We start from the raw sequence: 18,936 nt of genomic DNA on the forward strand, positions 1-18,936 counted from the left end.
GGGACACTGAAAAGGATCCCATCCATTTGCCCACTCTGAGGTGGGAGTCGTTGGATGCAGGAAGGGAGGGTGTGACTGTGGGTTAAAATGGGAGACACCTTTAAAAGCCAGAATAAGGAGCAGTTAGAACTTCCAGGTCCCCAATTCTGCCTTACCTGTCAGGCAAACAAATCCAGTCCCCCCTGCAGCATATATATGAGATATAAATTCTAGAAAAAATTAATCAGAGAGGCCCAGGAAACCACCCCCAGACCCATCTGCAGTGTAGACATGAGATATAAATTCTAGAAAAAATTAATCAGTGAAGCCCTGGATTCAAGGACACCAGGCATAGAGGGTGGGGATGAGATGCTGAACTAAACACAGGGAGAAAGTGAAAATCTGTTGAATGGTGATATCCTCAGCCCCTTTTCTTGCTCAGTTTCAGAACAGGTCTACAGTTACTGACATTAGGGATTCTCCAGGAAATAATCAGCTAGCCCCTTAAATTACCCATGAGTTGAACCCACAAATAGACAAGTGCCCTTGCCTCATTTCAGAAATTCTAACCATCTTTGAGCTTCCAATCAGCTTTGAGGTTCTCAATCTTAAGTAAATACAGGTAGTCAGAGATCATCAGAACATTCAGAAGAAAACGAAAGGAGTTCTAGGAAATTAAAACTATGAGAGCCAAAATCTAAAATTAATTTTTAAAATTGTAAGAGAAAGTCAAATATGTTTATCAGAAAGTAGAGAAAAGGCAACATGATAAATAGAAGAAAAAAAATTTTTAATTAGGAAACTAACCCAGAAGGATCATCTTCCAAAGAATAAAAATTCCAGATAAAGAGGAAATAGTGAATACAGTACAGTGACAATCACTAAAGCAATTATACAAGAAGATGTCCCCAAACTGAAGTACATTCCCTAAACTAATAAGCTTCCTGATTAAAGGGACCCATGGAATGCCCAACAAAATGAATAAAAAGAAATACATCTTTGTGAAATGGCAAAACATCCCAAGACACTAAAAGCTTCCTGAGAGATGGAGGGGGGAAAAAGTCATACATTAAAGATAAGGACTAACAAAGGCATCTGACAGTAACACTAGGAACTTAAACACAGTAGGACGGATACGTCTTCAGAATTGTGAGTTAAAAAAGAATTTGCAACCTAGAATTCTATACCCAGCCAAACTAGCAAGTGTGAACATACATACATACATACATACATACATACATAAAGACATTTTCAGACATCAAAAATCTCAAAAAAGTTATCAGGAAACTACTGGAAGATATTTCTTAGTCAAAATTAGGAAATAAACAAAAAAGAGGAAAGTCAGGAAATGAGATTCACAGGAGAGAGTTAAAAGGAATCCCTGGGAGGATGGTGAAGAAAGATCCCAGATTTATATTTGGGCAGTTGGAAAATAGAGGATATCTGAGGGGAGAGGTGTGGTGTTATGGACCGAATGTTTGTCCTACCAAAATTCATCCATTGGAATCCTAACCCCCAATGTGATGGCATTTGAAGGTGGAGCTTTTGGAAGATAATTAAGTCATGAAGGTGAAGCCCCCATGAATGGGATTAGTGCCATTACAAGCAGACATGAGTGCTTGCTTTCATTATCTCTGTTTTCTGCCATGTGAGGATACAATGAGAAGACAGCCATCTGCAAACCAGGAAGCAGGATCTCACCAGACCCAGATCTGCTGGCACCCTGATCGTGTACTTCCCAGCCTCCAGAGCTGTGATAAATAAATATTTGTTGTTTAAGACATCCAGTCTATGGTAATTTGTTATAGCAGTCCAAACCAACTAAGACTGGTAGAAAATGACAACAATAAATTATCTGACTGCTATAACCAAGTGGAAGATTGTGTGGAAAGACATTTTGTACACAGCTGTGATAGGATGCAGGAAAGTTAATCACAGGTTCAAAGAAAAGTGATCAAATGATGCAATTATTAACTACAGAAAAATTAAAATTTACACAAAAGTGAATATGTAATTTGGGACACTGGATGTCTCTGCAGTGGGTAAGATTAATACAAAAATAATAAGATAAGTGAATAAACACTCCAGAGATGGAGGAAACAGAGAATTCAGTACAGAGGATGAAATTATTAAAGAAATAATATGAGAAAATTTGCCCAAACAGAAAGGCATGTTCTTGATTGCAGGGATAACTTGAGTATTGAAAACACCAAATAATTGGTTTGACCAAAAGTTGAGACAAAACTATATTTGGAGAATGGATTTTTAAAGAGCTAAATCCTCATGTATCAAAATAGGAAGCCAAAAGAAAAAGTTTAAAATGATTGAATTAAGAAACGGTGGTATATGGAGGTTTCCAGCTGAAGAAAAACCTAGAAGAATGTTTGACTTTCCAGAGGGAAGTGGGGATGGAGGTGAACAGGGTTTTACTGTTTTTTAGTTTTGTTTTTGTAATTTTTAGTCTTCATTGACTTTTTGAACTCTGATGTGATACTTTGATTAAAAATATAATTTAGGAAATTCCCTGGCAGTCCAGTGGTTAGGACTCGGTGCTTTTGCAGCGGTCCAGGTTCAATCCCTGGTTGGGGAACTAAGATCTTGCAAGCCGTGTGGCGCAGCCAAAAAATGTATATATATTTATATATAATTATTATACATATAATTTAATATTTTATATATATCAATATAATATATAATAATTATATATAATAATTTAATATATATAATTTAATATATATAATTTAAAGTATAATTTTTTTTTTTTCTGTTCTGCAGTGTAATAGCCCAGGCCTTCAGTAGAGCTTATATGTGCTGCCATGGGAAATTCAAGGAAGAGGGTGTGCTCTCAAGAATGGTAGAGCAGAAAGAGGACAGATGATGCAGAGACTGAAAGTGTGAGATGAACTCCAATTCCATGCCCCAAAAGCACAATAATAGGAGGGCCATTCTCTGGGCACAGATGGTGAAGGCAGTTTCAGATGGTTGGCAAGGACCATGGGAGAGAAGTCAGAAGAGGAATCAGTCATGTAGGTCAGTGTCTCTCAAACTGCAACATGCAAATAAGTTACCTGGGGGATCTTATTAAAATTCAAATTCTGTTCAATAGGATTCTGCATTTCTAACAGGATTTCAGAAGGTGCCAAGGCTGCTGACCACACTTTGAGTAAAAACGCTGCAGGCTGAAGGGGTCTAAGTGGGGAGGGAGGACTTTGCCTGGGAACTTGATGGTTTGGGAGAGGAAGGAACAGGTTTGAGGCAGCCATGGCTGAGTTCATGGGACTAAGACCCTAGACTTGTGGGGCTAAAGACCAGACAAGCTGGATATTGGTGCAGGGATGGGGGGGATACCCATCAAAGATGAACCCACCTCCCATGGGGTTACCTCTGGCCAGGCCTGACAAAGTGTTTTGTTCCGGGCTAAGCTGTCCCAGATATGGGCCAAATGAAAAGATGCTGGGGGTACCCTGGCCAGCTGGCCTCACCCACCCTTTACTGCCTGCACCAAGGAATGACACATACTTGATCTGTACTGATCCAGGGCGTGGCATGGGGGCAAGTTCTCAGTCTGGCGTTCCATACGCCTCAAATCTGCCCCCCAACTCTCAAACCCCAACCCAAGCTTGGTCTATCTTCCCTACCCCATCAGCCCTTCAACAAGGGCTCCTGTGGGCAGGAAACAAGCTCCCTCCTGCCTTTCCCACAGAAACAGTCTGAAAGGTGGTAACACTGCTGCTTTAAGATTATTTAAAATAACAGACCGCTAAGCACAATGACGAGGACTCCTATTTAAAAGAGTACTTCCTGTGTGCGATCACTCCCCTAAGCACTTTATGGATGTCAGCTCATTTATTTCTCCTAAGGGTATTATTATTCCTATTTTATGGATGAGGAGACTGAGACAAAGAGAAGTAACTTGGTCAAGGATACACAGAAAGTGGAGCTGGGATTCAGACCAGGCATTCCGGTTCCAGCATGTGTTCTCCTAAGAGGCCATGCTCCTTGCAAATAGTAAAATTGCACCATATGTAAATTTTCATATCTGTGTGATCAGAGAGAAAGAAAGAGACAATAACAATTTAAATGTGTAGACAATTGCCTGCCATTCTTCTCAATTAGCCATGCCTCAGAGAGAGTGTGATACCTGTGAGACATAAACCTGGAGATCCCTTGGTCCATCTCAGTTCCTTCTAGCTTTTCAGGCTAATGGTGCAAACATCTTCGTGCACTGAATTCCATTCTAGTTTAAAGATGTGTATTTTTTTTCATGCAGCACAAATCCTCAGATGCAAGCCAAATGTTTCATCTTGTGTTCTGCTAGAGAAATAGCTATCTGTTCTCACGCTGGAAGAAAAACTGGTGCGTGGGACTCACTGAAAGATGCCGTGGATGCAACTCTACTATAGTATTATTGCTACTGTTATTCTTCATAAAAGTATAGTATTTCAGGTCCATATTAAATTGCATGGGCTAGCCTGGGCACCTAATCATCATTTAAAGCATCATCTTGCGATCCCTCGCCTTTCTGCCTTTCCCTGGCTGGTCTCTCTTCTTGGCGTGCCCTGAATACTTTTTTGACTGGCTAATATCTACTCATCTTGCAAAATCCAGCTCAGGCAGGCGTTACCCCTCCTGGAAGCCTTCTTTTATCCACTCTGGTTGAATTGAACATCCTATCCTGTACCCCAGCGAATGCGTTGCTCTGCATGGCCAAGGGCCCCTAACGTGTCTGGTTCCCTCCCTGTTAGGGTCAATTCCTTGAGGGTAGGATAATGATTTTATCTCCATAATCCCTGAAGGCTAACCCATGCCTGGTTCCTAATAGACTTTGAACAAGTGTTTATTGAACGGATATGGAGAGTACTTGAGCATGTGCTGCCTCTCTACCTGGGATGGTGTTCCCTTCTCCAATATACACAGGTTCTCGCTCTCACCCACCCCCTGCAATCTAAATTGTATTCATCCTTCAGTCTTCAGTTAGAGTCTCCACTCCAGGTCCTCCAGCTACAGTGCCAATACACACACCTGCGCTTCTCTAAGACTCATCGCTCAAGTTACTATTTTCTCAACATTTGTCTTCCTGGCCAGACTGTCAGCCCCATAGGGACCAAACTTCATCTGCTGCCCCTTCCAGTGCCAACCACAACATTGGGCACCCAGTAGGCACCCAATCACTGTTTGTTTAATAAGTGAACAAACAAAGGAGTCAGTGGACAATTATATTTTTGAGTGCCCCAAAGTCAAGGCTTCCCTTTGTGGCCAAATACTGGGATTTCTACCCAGGACCAAGAAGAGTGAGGAAAGAGAAGTGCCAGGGGCACCAAATTTAAGAAGGGGCTCACATAAGATGCCAGCTGTGCAATTTCAGGAGCCGGAGCGAGGCCTCGTTGCACTGTGGGCCGGGGTGCCTCGCTCACTCGCCCCAGCCCTGCGCTGTGCCCCTCCCTCCTTATATAGCTCAGGCCTCTCTTGATGTAGGCAACAGAAATCTAATATACTCATATCAAGCAAAATGCTGGAATTGATTGGCTCATATAATAAAATCAGAGGAGGAGAGGGCTTAGGCGTTCCTGGAACCAGGAATTCCAATGTTATTGGAACTCTGTTTATTTCTCTTCTTCACTCTCCTCTGTTCCTGTGTCTCATTCTCATGTAAAATCTCCTCTTGGTTCCATTTCTCAGGAGAGCCCTGACAATACAATGCCGATAGAAGTTTTTGGAGAGAATGGATTCATACTACCTCCTACTTAGCCACCCCTTGCCCTGCCTCACTGTGCATTTGGTGTGTGGAGAAAGTGGCAGGCAGCTTCCCAGGCCACCCTGCGCTCCTAGGTGCTTCCTTCTGTAATTTCTCATATCATGGTGCTAAGACCATCCAAAGGGCAGAGGGGGCCCTGAACCCCACGAGGGAGTGCAGTCTGTGGCTCTCAGAACGTCTGCTCCAAATAATTCAGGGAAGCTACGGGGCTGGGAGGGAGACTGTGGCTGAGATGAAATGGAACGGCTGGGCCTCTTCCCATCGGGAAGAAGCGGAACAGTTTAGCCTTTCTTAGCAACCCGCCCAGAGCCTCCCCAAGTGATGCTGCTCCCACAAGGGCTTGAGGAGAAGATAGAACCTACCAATGCACAACCGTCCATCCCCTCCTCTCCTCGCATCATCACTGCGGGGGTGTCTCCTCGCATCATCACTGCGGGGGTGTTTCCAGATTGTTAGAGGGAAATAAAAGTCCCTGCCTCAGAGAGTGGCTGGGACCATCGGAGCTCTCTGCAGTCAGAACCCGGCTCCTGCTACTATGATTATCGCTCCAGAGGGAGGGCCATTCTGCGCAGAAGAGAAGCAAACAGACTGGTGGTCGTTTCTGCCACCAAAATGCAGTGGTTCTCGCACTTCGGTGTGCGTGAGAATCACCTGGAGGACGTGTCAAAACAATTCATCGGGTCCCACCCCCAGAGTTTCTGGTGCAATAGGGCAGGGCAGGGCCTGCGAATCTGCATTCCCACCAAGTTCCCAGGTACTACTGCTGGCCTGGGGGCCACACTCTGAGAACCGCTGGTGTCACATGGCAGCGCTCGGGCCTGGCCACACGCGAGACTCACCGGGGAGCGCTATACACACCCTCGCTGCCATTCTGATTCAAGTGGTTTGGGGTGTGGCCTCGGCACCACATCTTTTAATGCTCCCCACCTTTTCTGCGTGTGCAGCGCTGGGGATCCCTGGCTCTCTGGCTGTGCGGGGGCAGTGGCCGTGCACACGACGTCTTGGTTAGTAGACTGGGGGCTCTGCCAGCTTAGCCTCGAGTCTTCCTGGGGAGGATATGGTCCAGCTCCCACACTCAGTTGAAAATTTTCCTCTCCTGGTGCCTTCACCCAGCCTCGCCTCCATTTCTCCACATTGGCATCTCCCGCTGCCCATGTCTGGGTCCTGTGAGGTCACCACCCAGGTCCGGGGCCCCGAGACCCAGGCCAAGGCTGACTGAGGTGGCAGGTCCTGCTGACAGGCTTCTGTCTCTGGGTTTGAATCTCTCTTGTGTTGAGCTTCCAGGGCCAGGAGCCCCACCACTGACCACCGGGTACCCCCTGGACTCTGGGCTCTGACCTGACGCGGGCCGAACTCTCCTATCACTGGGCCTGGCTGGGCGCTCGCCCCCTGGACTTGCCCCGGGGCCTGCTCCCTTTGGGCCCAGCTCATGCATCAGGGCTTCTGTTTCCTTTGTGAAGCCTGTGATGTTCTAGGCATTAATTTAAAACAGCAGCAAGGGACTTCCCTTGTGGTCCAGTGGTTAAGAATCCACCTTCCAATGCAGGGGATGCAGCTTCAATCCCTGGTCAGGGAACTAAGATCCCACATGCTGTGAGGCAACTAAGCCCCCATGCTCTGGAGCCCACATGCCACAACTAGACAGAAGCCCGTGTGCCACAATGAAGATCCCGTGTGCTACATCTAAGACCCAATGTAACCAAATAAATAATAAAAAAATATTAAAAGAAAGAAAAACAGCAGCAAGACAGGTAAAGTCTTATTTTTATTTTTTTTTTTTTGCGGTGTGCGGGCCTCTCACTGTTGTGGCCTCTCCCGTTGCGGAGCACAGGCTCCGGACGCGCAGGCTCAGCGGCCATGGCTCACGGGCCCAGCCGCTCCGCGGCAATGTGCGATCTTCCCGGACCGGGGCACGAACCCATGTCCTCTGCATCGGCAGGCGGACTCTCAACCACTGCGCCACCAGGGAAGCCCATGAAGCCTTACATTTAACTTTCAGAAGGCGACTCTCCTTACCCTTTGATGGTCCTGGTACCAACCGATCTGCAAAGGGTATAATATTTACCTCAGCACCTCAGCTCCTTAAAAGAAAAAAATGCTTTATTGTTGAAACACTTCATTTCTAATTAGAGCCTCGGCCAGGCTGAGGGGAAGTGCCCCTCCCACCTCCTGCTCAATCCTCCACACCCAGGAGCCTCAGACCCTGGTCCACACCCCAGCATGCACTGTACCTTCAACCTCATCTCCCCACTCCCTGCCCCCAAGCTCTCCTTGAGACCCGCTCACTAAGAGGACACAGTTAGGACCCTAGGTACCAGTCAACTTCCAGCCACCTTCTAGGATGGAGGTGGGTGGGGTGATTTTTTCTTTTTAACTATTTTCCAACATATTTCCAAGTCTCAGCAGGGACTTCTCCACTGCCTAGGGCACCTCCTGGCCTGGGTCATCTCCTTCCGTGTCGGTGAGGATGTGATAGGTTATGCTCCATCCCCAAATCTCAGAGGCTTACCCCACTCCTGGGGTTTCTTCTCACTTAGGCTAAATCTGATATAAACTGGGCTTTCCTCTTCCATCTTGAAGCTGCGCTGTCTTGAAACTGTGGCCTCCACGGTTTCACTGTGTGACAGCAAGAGAGGGATGGAGGAGGTACACTGGCTCCTAACCGCTTGAGCCAGTACGTGACCCATGTCACCTCTGCTCCCAGACCATTGGCCCAAAGTAGTGGTGTGGCCCTGAGCTGACCATAGGACACACATGGAATTTGGGGTGAGCACCGGCTGCTACATCTTCTCTCCCAGTCGGTATGACTCAGGAATATACACCGCTTTCAATACGTTGCCCTGGATTCCCCAGTAAGAAACAGTCTTTGGGGCGCAGTGGGCTGTGGATTCTGCATTTACCTTTCTAGATCCATCCTCTGTCCTTGTAGGCCCTGGAATCTGCGGGATTCCACTGTCCTTTGACTTCCAGGTGGGTTCAGTCAGGGGAAGATGAGTGCTGGGAAATCACCAGCAGGAATGGGAAGTTACCAGCAGGAAATCGGGAAGCTAGAGGAGGGGGAAGGCAGAAGGCACTGTTCCTCCCACTTCCTCCCTGCCAGCCCTGGTTTGGCAGCGCTGCTTCTCCCCACAGCTACAGAGCCTGTAAGGCAGCCTCAGTCCCTATGACAATGCTCGTTGAATTCCACTAACTCCCCTTGCTCTTCCTGACATCCTGCTGTTGCTGGTCCCTGGATGCTTCATCATCCTTTCTTGGCTCCCTTAACTCCACCTAAGCCTCTGAAAATATAGCATCTTTGTCTTCATTAACCTCTTTTCAACTTCCATTTGAATTAACCATCTTTCCACTTGGAAAGGATCATCTTTCCCAGCCCTACCCCAGGAACAACGTCCACGAACATGTGGGGGGCAGTGACGAGGGGCCAGGCACCATTCTAAGCTCTTCTTCTGGATAGACAGATATAATCCTCATGATAACACTTTGAGATGGCTTATATTATTCTCCTCAATTTTCGGATAAAGCAACCAAGAAACAGAGAAGGTAAGTAACTTGCCTAAGATCACACAGCACTTGAATTTGAACCTAAATAGTCCTTGCTCCTAACACCTACCCTCCTATCCCACACTTCAATCCACAGGTTAAAGAATAGGCTCCAGTACATGTTGGAATGGTGGATCCCACCCGTATAGGTGGGATCATGTGGCCCCAGTGTACCTCCTCCATCCCCTGTGGCCTTGCTAAGTGTTCCTGTGGCCTCCATCCTCTGGTTTCATTGATTACTCTGGCTCCCAGACCCTTAAACGTCTAGGCTCCACGGAGGCTGCAGTTGTATGGTCTCCGGGCCTCTATCTAGTGTGAGGCCTCTGCTATCTTACGGTTAAATAATGCATTTTGTTTCAGCTCCCCAGTTCAGCAAAGTATTGCCCTTTGTTATGAGCTGAACTGTGTCCCCCAAAAAGATTTGTTGAAGCCCCACCCTTCAGTACCTCAGAATGTGCCCTTATTTGGACATGGGATGGCTACAGATATAATTACTTAAGATGAGGTCATACTGTAGTAGGGCAGGCCCAATACGACTAGTGTCTTTATGAGAAGAGGGAAATTTGGGCACAGACACGCATTGGGAGGATGCCATGTAGAGATAGAGGCAGACACTGGAGCAGCGTATCTACAAGCCAGGGAATGCTGAGGATTGCCCACAACAACCAGAAGCTAGGTGAGAAGCCTGGGATGGATTCTCCCTCACAGCCTCCAGAAGGACATGACCTTGCCAACCCCTTGATATTGGTCATCTAACCTCCAGAACTATAAGACAACAAATCTTTGCAGTTTGAAGCCACCCAGTTTGTGGTACTTTGTTATGGTGACCTTAGTAAAGGAATACACATTTTACCATCACGGTTACTGCCTCTGTCCCCATCTCACACCAATGCCCTCTCTCTCAGCAGTGCTCCAGCCCCACTGGCCTCCAGGCAATTTCCTGCCTTAGGGTCTTTGCACTCGCTGTGCTCTCCTCCTGGAGTGATTTACCACAGATGTTCACAGGACACCTTCCTTCATAAAACATTCTTAGGAGGTGGAAAGTTTTAAAGTTTTAAAGACAACCACCCACCCTTCAGGCACTTGGAGCCTCTTGGAAAATACACAAATCTGCCAATACTATAAAAAGCAATACCTAAAATCTCAAAAAGTATTCACTAAAAGTACGCAAACCTGTTGCAAAGATAACTCTGAGGAGCAGACATTCTAGAGCTAAATTGAATCAGCTTTCCCACCTTCGCTCTTCTGAATCAACTATTCCACTGCTTCATGTCAGAAACTGACTCTCTAAATGGAAACTTTACAACACATCTGTCAGAAAAGTCTTTGGCCTCCAAAATCTGTACAGACACAAATAATAAATGCCTTGGTACAGAAACTGACAGACTTGTTAAGGACTATAGCAACAGAGTAGGATTGAAGACAAGGGATGGAGTCAAGAAAAAGAAACTGACATCAGGGAAATGCACAAGGAAACCACCTCACACCCGTGAGTATGGCTGCTACAAATAAATAGCCAATGACAAGTACTGGCAGGTATGTGAAGAAACTGGAACACTGGTGCACTGCTTATAAGAATGTAAGATGGTGTTGCTGCTATGAAAAATGGTATGCAGGTTCCTCAAAACCTTAAACATAGAATTACCATAAAATTCAGCAATTCTACTTTTGTGTATATACCAAAACGAATTGAAAGAGGGTCTTGAGGAGATATTTGCACACCCATGTTCATAAGCAGCATTATTCGCAATAGCTAAAAGCAACCCAAGGGTCCATCCACAGATGAATGGGAAAACAAAATGTGGTATAGACACACAATGGAATATCATTCAGCTTTAAATAGGAAGGAGCTTCTGAAATAAGCATGGGTGAATCTTGAAGACATTATGCTAAGTAATATAAGCCAGTCACAAAAAGACAAATACTCTATGATTCTACTTATAGGAGCCACCTAGAGAAGTCAAGTTCATGAAGACAGAAAGTAGAATGGTGGCTTCCAGGGGCTCTGGGAAGGAGGGAATGGGGAGTTACTGTTTAATGTACTCAGTTTCGTGGTGGAAATGTAAATTGGTGCAGCCACTATGGAGAACAGTATGGAGGTTCCTCAAAAAACTAAAAAAACAGAGTTGCCATATGATCTAGCAATCTCACTCCTAGACATATATCCAGACGAGGCTATAATTCAAAAAGATACATATATCCCTATGTTCATAGCAGCACTATTCACAATAGGCAAGACCTGAAAGCAACCTAAATGTCCATCGACAGATGAATGGATAAAGAAGATGTGGTGTATATATAGAATGGAATACTATTCAGCCATAAAAAAGAACGAAATAATGTCAGTTGCAGCAACATGGTTGAAATTAGAGATTATCATACTAAGTGAAGTAAGTCAGAAAGAGAAAGACAAATACCATATGATAATGCTTATATGTGGAATCTAAAATATGACACAAATGAACTTATTAATGAAACAGACACAGATTCACAGACATAGAAAACAGACTTGTGGTTGCCAAGGGAGTGGGAGAAGGATGGATTCGGAGTTTGGGATTAGTGGATGTAAACTAGTATATATAGAACAGATAAACAAAAATGTCCTACTGTATAGCACAGAGAACTATATTCAATATCCTGTGATAAAACATAATTGAAAAGAATATGAAAAAGAGTATATAGAACACAAAATTGTAAATTAACTCTACTTCAATAAAAAATAAATTTAAAAAATGTACACAGGACCCTGAACCGAGATGGCAGAGTAGAAGGATGTGCTCTCACTCCCTCTTGCAAGAACACCAGAATCACAGCAAGCCGCTGGACACTCATCAACAGGAAGACACTGGAACTCATCAAAAAAGATACCCCACATCCAAAGACAAAGGAGAAGCCACAATGAGACGGTAGGAGGGGTGCAATCACAGTAAAATCAAATCCCATGACTGCTGGATAGGTGACCCACAGACTGGAGAACACTTATACCACAGAAGTCCACTCACTGGAGTGAAGGTTCTGAGCCCCACGTCAAGCTTCCCAACATGGGGGTCTGGCAATGGGAGGAGGAATTCCTAAAGGATCAAACTTTGAAGTCTAGTGGGATTTGATTGCAGGACTTTGACAGGACTGGGGGAAACAGAGACTCCACTCTTGGAGGGCACACACAAAGTAGTGTGTGCATCGGGACCCAGGGGAAAGAACAGTGACCCCAGGGGAGACTGAACCAGACCTACCTGCTAGTGCTGGAGGGTCTCCTTCAGAGACGGGGGTTGGCTGTGATTCACCATGGAGACAAGGATGCTGGCGGCAGAGGTTCTGGGAAGTACTCCTTGGCGTGAGCCCTCCCAGAGTCCCCATTAGCCCCACCAAAGAACCCAGGTAGGATCCAGTGTTGGGTTGCTTCAGGCCAAACAACCAACAGGGAGGGAACCCCGCCCCACCCATCAGCAGTCAAGAGGATTAAAGTTTTACTGAGCTCTGCTCATCAGAGCAACAGTCAGCTATACCCACCACCAGTCCCTCCCATCAGAAAACTTGCACAAGCCTCTTACATAGCCTCATCCACCAGAGGGCAGACAGCAGAAGCAAGAAGGACTACAGTCCTGCAGCCTGTGGAACAAAAACCACATTCACAGAAAGATAGACAAGATGAAAAGGCAGAAGGCTATGTATCAGATGAAGGAACAAGATAAAACCCCAGAAAAACAACAAAATGAAGTGGAGATCGGCAAGCTTCCAGAAAAGGAATTCAGAATAATGACAGTGAAGATAATCCAGGACCTCAGAAAAAGAATGGAGGCAAACATCAAGAAGATGCAAGATATATTTAACAAAGACCTAGAAGAATTAAAGAACAAACAAACAGAGATGAACAATACAATAACAGAAATGAAAAATACACTAGAAGGAATCAATAGCAGAATAACTGAGGCAAAAGAACCGATAAGTGACCCAGAAGGCAGAATGGTGGAATTCACTTCTGTGGAACAGAAAAAAGAATGAAAAGAAATGAAAACTGCCTAAGAGACCTCTGGGACAACATTAAACACAACAACATTCGCATTATAGGGGTCCCAGATGGAGAAGAGAGAGAAAAAAGACCCAGGAAAATATTTGAAGAGATTATAGTCGAAAACTTCCCTAACATAGGAAAGGAAATAGCCACCCAGATCCAGGAAGCACAGAGAGTCCCATACAGGATATACCCAAGGAGAAACACACCAAACACATAGTAATCAAATTGACAAAAACTAAAGACAAAGACAAATTATTCAAAGCAGCAAGGGAAAAATGACAAATAACATACAAGGGAACTCCAATAAGGTTAACAGCTGATTTCTCAGCAGAAACTCTACAAGCCAGAAGGGAGTGGCATGACATATTTAAAGTGATGAAAAGGAAGAACCTACAACCAAGATTACTCTACCCGGCAAGGATCTCATTCAGAGTCGATGGAGAAATCAAAAGCTTTACAGACAAGCCAAAGCTAAGAAAATTCAGCACCACCAAACCAGCTCCTCAACAAATGCTAAAGAAAGTTCTCTAACTGGGAAAGAGAAGGAAAAGACCTACAAAAAGAAACTCAAAAAAAATAAGAAAATGGTCATAGGAACATACGTATCGATAAGGACCTTAAATGTGAATGGGTTAAATGCTCCAACCAAAAGACACAGGATCACTGAATGGATACAAAAACAAGACCCATCTATATGTTGTCTACAAGAGACCCACTTCAGACCTAGGGACACATACAGACTGAAAGTGAGGGGATGGAAAAAGATATTCCATGCAAATGGAAATCAAAAGAAAGCTGGAGTAGCAATACTCATATCAGATAAAATGGACTTTAAAATAAAGAATGTTACAAGAGAAAAGGAAGGACACTACATAATGATCAAGTCTTCACTCCAAGAGGAAGATATAACAATTATAAATATATATGCACCCAACATAAGAGCACCTCAATACATAAGGCAACTGCTAACAGGTATAAAAGAGGAAATTGACAGTAACACAATAACAGTGGGGGATTTTGACACCTCATTTACAACAATGGACAGATCATCCAAAATGAAAATACATAAAGAAACAGAAGTTTTAAATGACACAATAGACCAGACAGATTTAATTGATATTTATAGGACATTCCATCCAAAACCAGCAGATTACACTTTCTTCTCAAGTGCGTATGGAACATTCTCCAGGATAGGTCACAGCTTGGGTCACAAATGAAGCCTCAGTAAATTTAAGAAAATTGAAATCATATCAAGCATCTTTTCTGACCACAACGCTATGAGATTAGAAATGAATTATAGGGGAAAATATGTAAAAAACACAAACCGTGGAGGCTAAACAGTACGTTACTAAATAACCAAGATATCACTGAAGAAATCCAAGAGGAAATCAAAAAACACATAAGGACAAATGACAATGAAAACACGATGATCAAAAACCTATGGGAGGGCTTCCCTGGTGGTGCAGTGGTTGAGAGTCCGCCTGCCGATGCTGGGGACACGGGTACGTGTCCCGGTCTGGGAAGATCCCACATGCTACGGAGTGGCTAGGCCCATGAGCCAAGGCCGCTGGGTCTGCGTGTCCGGAGCCTGTGCTCTGCAACGGGAGAGGCCACAACAGTGAGAGGCCCGCATAAAACAAAAAAAAAAAAAAAAAAAGAAAAACAAAAACAAAAAACCTATGGGATGCAGGAAAAGCAGTTCTAAGAGGGAAGTTTATAGCTATACAAGCCTACCTCAAAAAACAAGAAAAATCTCATATAAACAATCTAACCTTACACTTAGTGGAACTAGAGAAAGAAGAACAAACAAAACCTAAAGTTAGCAGAAGGAAAGAAATCATAAACATCAGAGCAGAAATAAATGAATTAGGAACAAAGAAAATGATAGCAAAGAGCAATAAAACTAAAAGCTGGTTCTTTGAGAAGTTAAACAAAATTGATAAACCAGTGGCCAGACTCATCAAGAAAAAGAGAGAGAATACTCAAATCAATAAAATTAGAAATGAAAAAGGAGGAGTTACAAGAGACACCACAGAAATGCAAAGCATCCTAATAGACTACTACAAGGAACTCTATGCCAATAAAATGGACAACCTGGAAGACATGAACAAATTCTTAGAAAGGTATAAGCTTCCAAGACTGAACCAGGAAGAAATAGAAAATATGAACAGACCAATCACAAGAAATGAAATTGAAACTGTGATTTAAAATCTTCCAACAAACAGAAGTCCAGGATCAGACGGCTTCACAGGTGAATTCTATCAATTATTTAGAGAAGAGCTAACACCCATCCTTCTCAAACTCTTCCAAAAAATTGTAGAGGAAGGAACATTCCCAAATTCACTCTGAGGCCACCATCACCCTGATACCAAAACCAGAAAAAGATACTACAGAAAAAGAAAATTACAGACCAATATTACTTATGAATATAAATGCAAAAATCCTCAACAAAATAGTAGCACACAGAATCCAACAACACATTAAAAGGATAAAGTGGGATTTATCCCAGGGATTCACGGATTCTTCAGTATATGCAAATCAACCAATGTGATACACCGTATTAACAAATTGAAGAATAAAAACGATGTGATCATCTCAACAGATGCAGAAAAAGCTTTTGACAAAATTCAACACCAATCTATGATAAACACTCTCCAGTAAATGAGCACAGATGGAACCTACCTCAACATAATAAAGGCCATATATGACAAACCCACAGCAAACATCATTCTCAATGGTGAAAAACTGAAAGCATTTCCTCTAAAATCAGGAACAAGACAAGGATGTCCACTCTCACCTATTATTCAAAATAGTTTTGGAAGTCTTAGCCACGGCAATCAGAGAAGAAAAAGAAATAAAAGGAATACAAATTGGAAAAGACGAGGTAAAACTGTCACTGTTTGCAGATGACACGATACTATACATAGAGAATCCTAAAGATGCCACCAGAAAACTACTAGAGCTAATCAATGAATTTGGTAAAGTTGCAGGATACAAAATTAATGCACAGAAATCTCTTGCATTTCTATACACTAAAAATGAAAAATCTGAAAGAGAAATTAAGGAAACACTCCCATTTACAATTGCAACAAAAAGAATAAAATACCTAGGAATAAAAGTACCTTGGGAGTCAAAAGACCTGTATGCAGAAAACTATAAGACACTGATGAAAGAAATTAAAGATGAAACCAACAGATGGGGAGATATACCATGTTCTTGGATTGGAAGAATCAATATTGTGAAAATGACTATACTACCCAAAGCAATCTAAAGATTGAACTCAATCCCTATCAAATTACCAATGGCATTTTTAACGGAACTAGAACAAAAAATCTTAAAATTTGTATGGAGACAAAAAAGACCCTGAATAGCCAAAGCAGTCTTGAGGGAGCTGGAGGAATCAGACTCCCTAACTTCAGACTATACTACAAAGCTACAGTAATCAAGACAATATGGTACTGGCACAAAAACAGAAACATAGATCAATGGAACAAGATAAAAAGCCCAGAGATAAACCCACGCACCTATGGTCAACTAATCTATGACAAAGGAGGCAAGGATATACAATGGAGAAAAGACAGTCTTTTCAATAAGTGGTCCTGGGAAAACTGGACAGCTGCATGTAAAATAATGAAATTAGAACATTCCCTAACACCATACACAAAAATAAACTCCAAATGGATTAGAGACCTAAATGTAACACTGGATACTATAAAACTCTTAGAGGGAAACATAGGAAGAACACTCTTTGACATAAGTCACAGCAAGATCTTTTTTGATCCATCTCCTAGAGTAATGGAAATAAAAACGAAAATAAACAAATGGGACCTAATGAAACTTCAACGCTTTTGCAGAGTAAAGGAAACCATAAACAAGACAAAAAGACAACCCTCAGAATGGGAGAAAATATTTGCAAACAAATCAACAGACAAAGGATTAATCTGCAAAATATATAAACAGCTCATGATGCTCAATATAAAAAAAACAAACAACCGAATCCAAAAATGGGCAGAAGACCTAAGTAGAAATTTCTGCAAAGAAGACATACAGATGGCCAAGAAGCACATGAAAAGCTGCTCAACGTCACTAATTATTAGAGAAATGCAAATCAAAACTACAATGAGGTATCACCTCACACCAGTTAGAATGGGCATCATCAAAAAATCTACAAACAACAAATGCTGGAGAGGGTGTGGAGAAAAGGGAACCCTCTTGCACTGTTGGTGGGAATGTAAATTGATACAGCCACTATGAAGAACAGTATGGAGGCTCCTTATAAAACTAAACATAGAATTACCATACGATCCAGCAATCCCACTACTGGGCATATACCCAGAGAAAACCACAATTCAAAAAGACATATTCACCCCAGTTTTCATTGCAGCACTATTTACAATAGCCTGGTCATGGAAGCAACCTAAATACCCATCAACTGATGAATGGATAAAGAAGATGTGGTACATATATACAATGGAATATTAGTCAGCCATAAAAAGGAATGAAATTGGGTCATTTGTTGAGGCGTGGCTGGATCTAGAAACTGTCATACAGAGTGAAGTAAGTCAGAAAGAGAAAAACAAATATCGTACATTAACGTATATATGTGGAACCTAGAAATATGGTACAGATGAACCGGTTTGCAGGGCAGAAATTGAGACACAGATTTGTAGAGAACAAATGTATGTAGAGAACAAATGTATGGACACTAAGGGGGGAAAGCGGCGGGGGGGGGCGGGGGGGCTGGTGGTGGGATGAATTGAGTGATTGGGAATGACATGTATACACTGATGTGTATAAAATTGATGATTAATAAGAACCTGCTGTATAAAAAAATAAACAAAATTCAAGAATTAAAAAAATTAAAAAAAAGAAATGTACACAGTTCCAGGATTTTCTTTGAATTTTGTTTTATTTAGTTTTTTATATAGCAGGTTCTTATTAGCAACACATTTTATACATATTAGTGTATATGTGTCAATATATACACTTTCATCAGTGAATGAATTTCTTTCTATGAATTTCTTTCATAGTTTTCTGCATACACCTCTTTTGTCTCCCTAGATACTTTTATTCCTAGGTATTTTATTCTTTTTGTTGCAATTGTAAATGGGAGTGTTTCCTTAATTTCTCTTTCAGATTTTTCATCATTAGTGTATAGGAATGCCAGAGATTTCTGTGCATTAATTTTGTATCCTGCAACTTTACCAAATTCATTGATTAGCTCTAGTAGTTTTCTGGTGGCATCTTTAGGATTCTCTATGTATAGTATCGTGTCATCTGCAAACAGTGACAGTTTTACCTCGTCTTTTCTAATTTGTATTCCTTTTATTTCTTTTTCTTCTCTGATTGCCGTGGCTAGGACTTCCAAAACTATTTTGAATAATAGGTGAGAGTGGACATCCTTGTCTTGTTCCTGATTTTAGAGGAAATGCTTTCAGTTTTTCACCATTGAGAATGATGTTTGCTGTGGGTTTGTCATATATGGCCTTTATTATGTTGAGGTAGGTTCCATCTGTGCTCATTTACTGGAGAGTGTTTATCATAGATTGGTGTTGAATTTTGTCAAAAGCTTTTTCTGCATCTGTTGAGATGATCACATCGTTTTTATTCTTCAATTTGTTAATACGGTGTATCACATTGGTTGATT

Source organism: Phocoena phocoena, chromosome 5 (assembly GCF_963924675.1).
Source record: "Phocoena phocoena chromosome 5, mPhoPho1.1, whole genome shotgun sequence".
NCBI classification, from domain to species: Eukaryota; Metazoa; Chordata; class Mammalia; order Artiodactyla; family Phocoenidae; genus Phocoena; species Phocoena phocoena.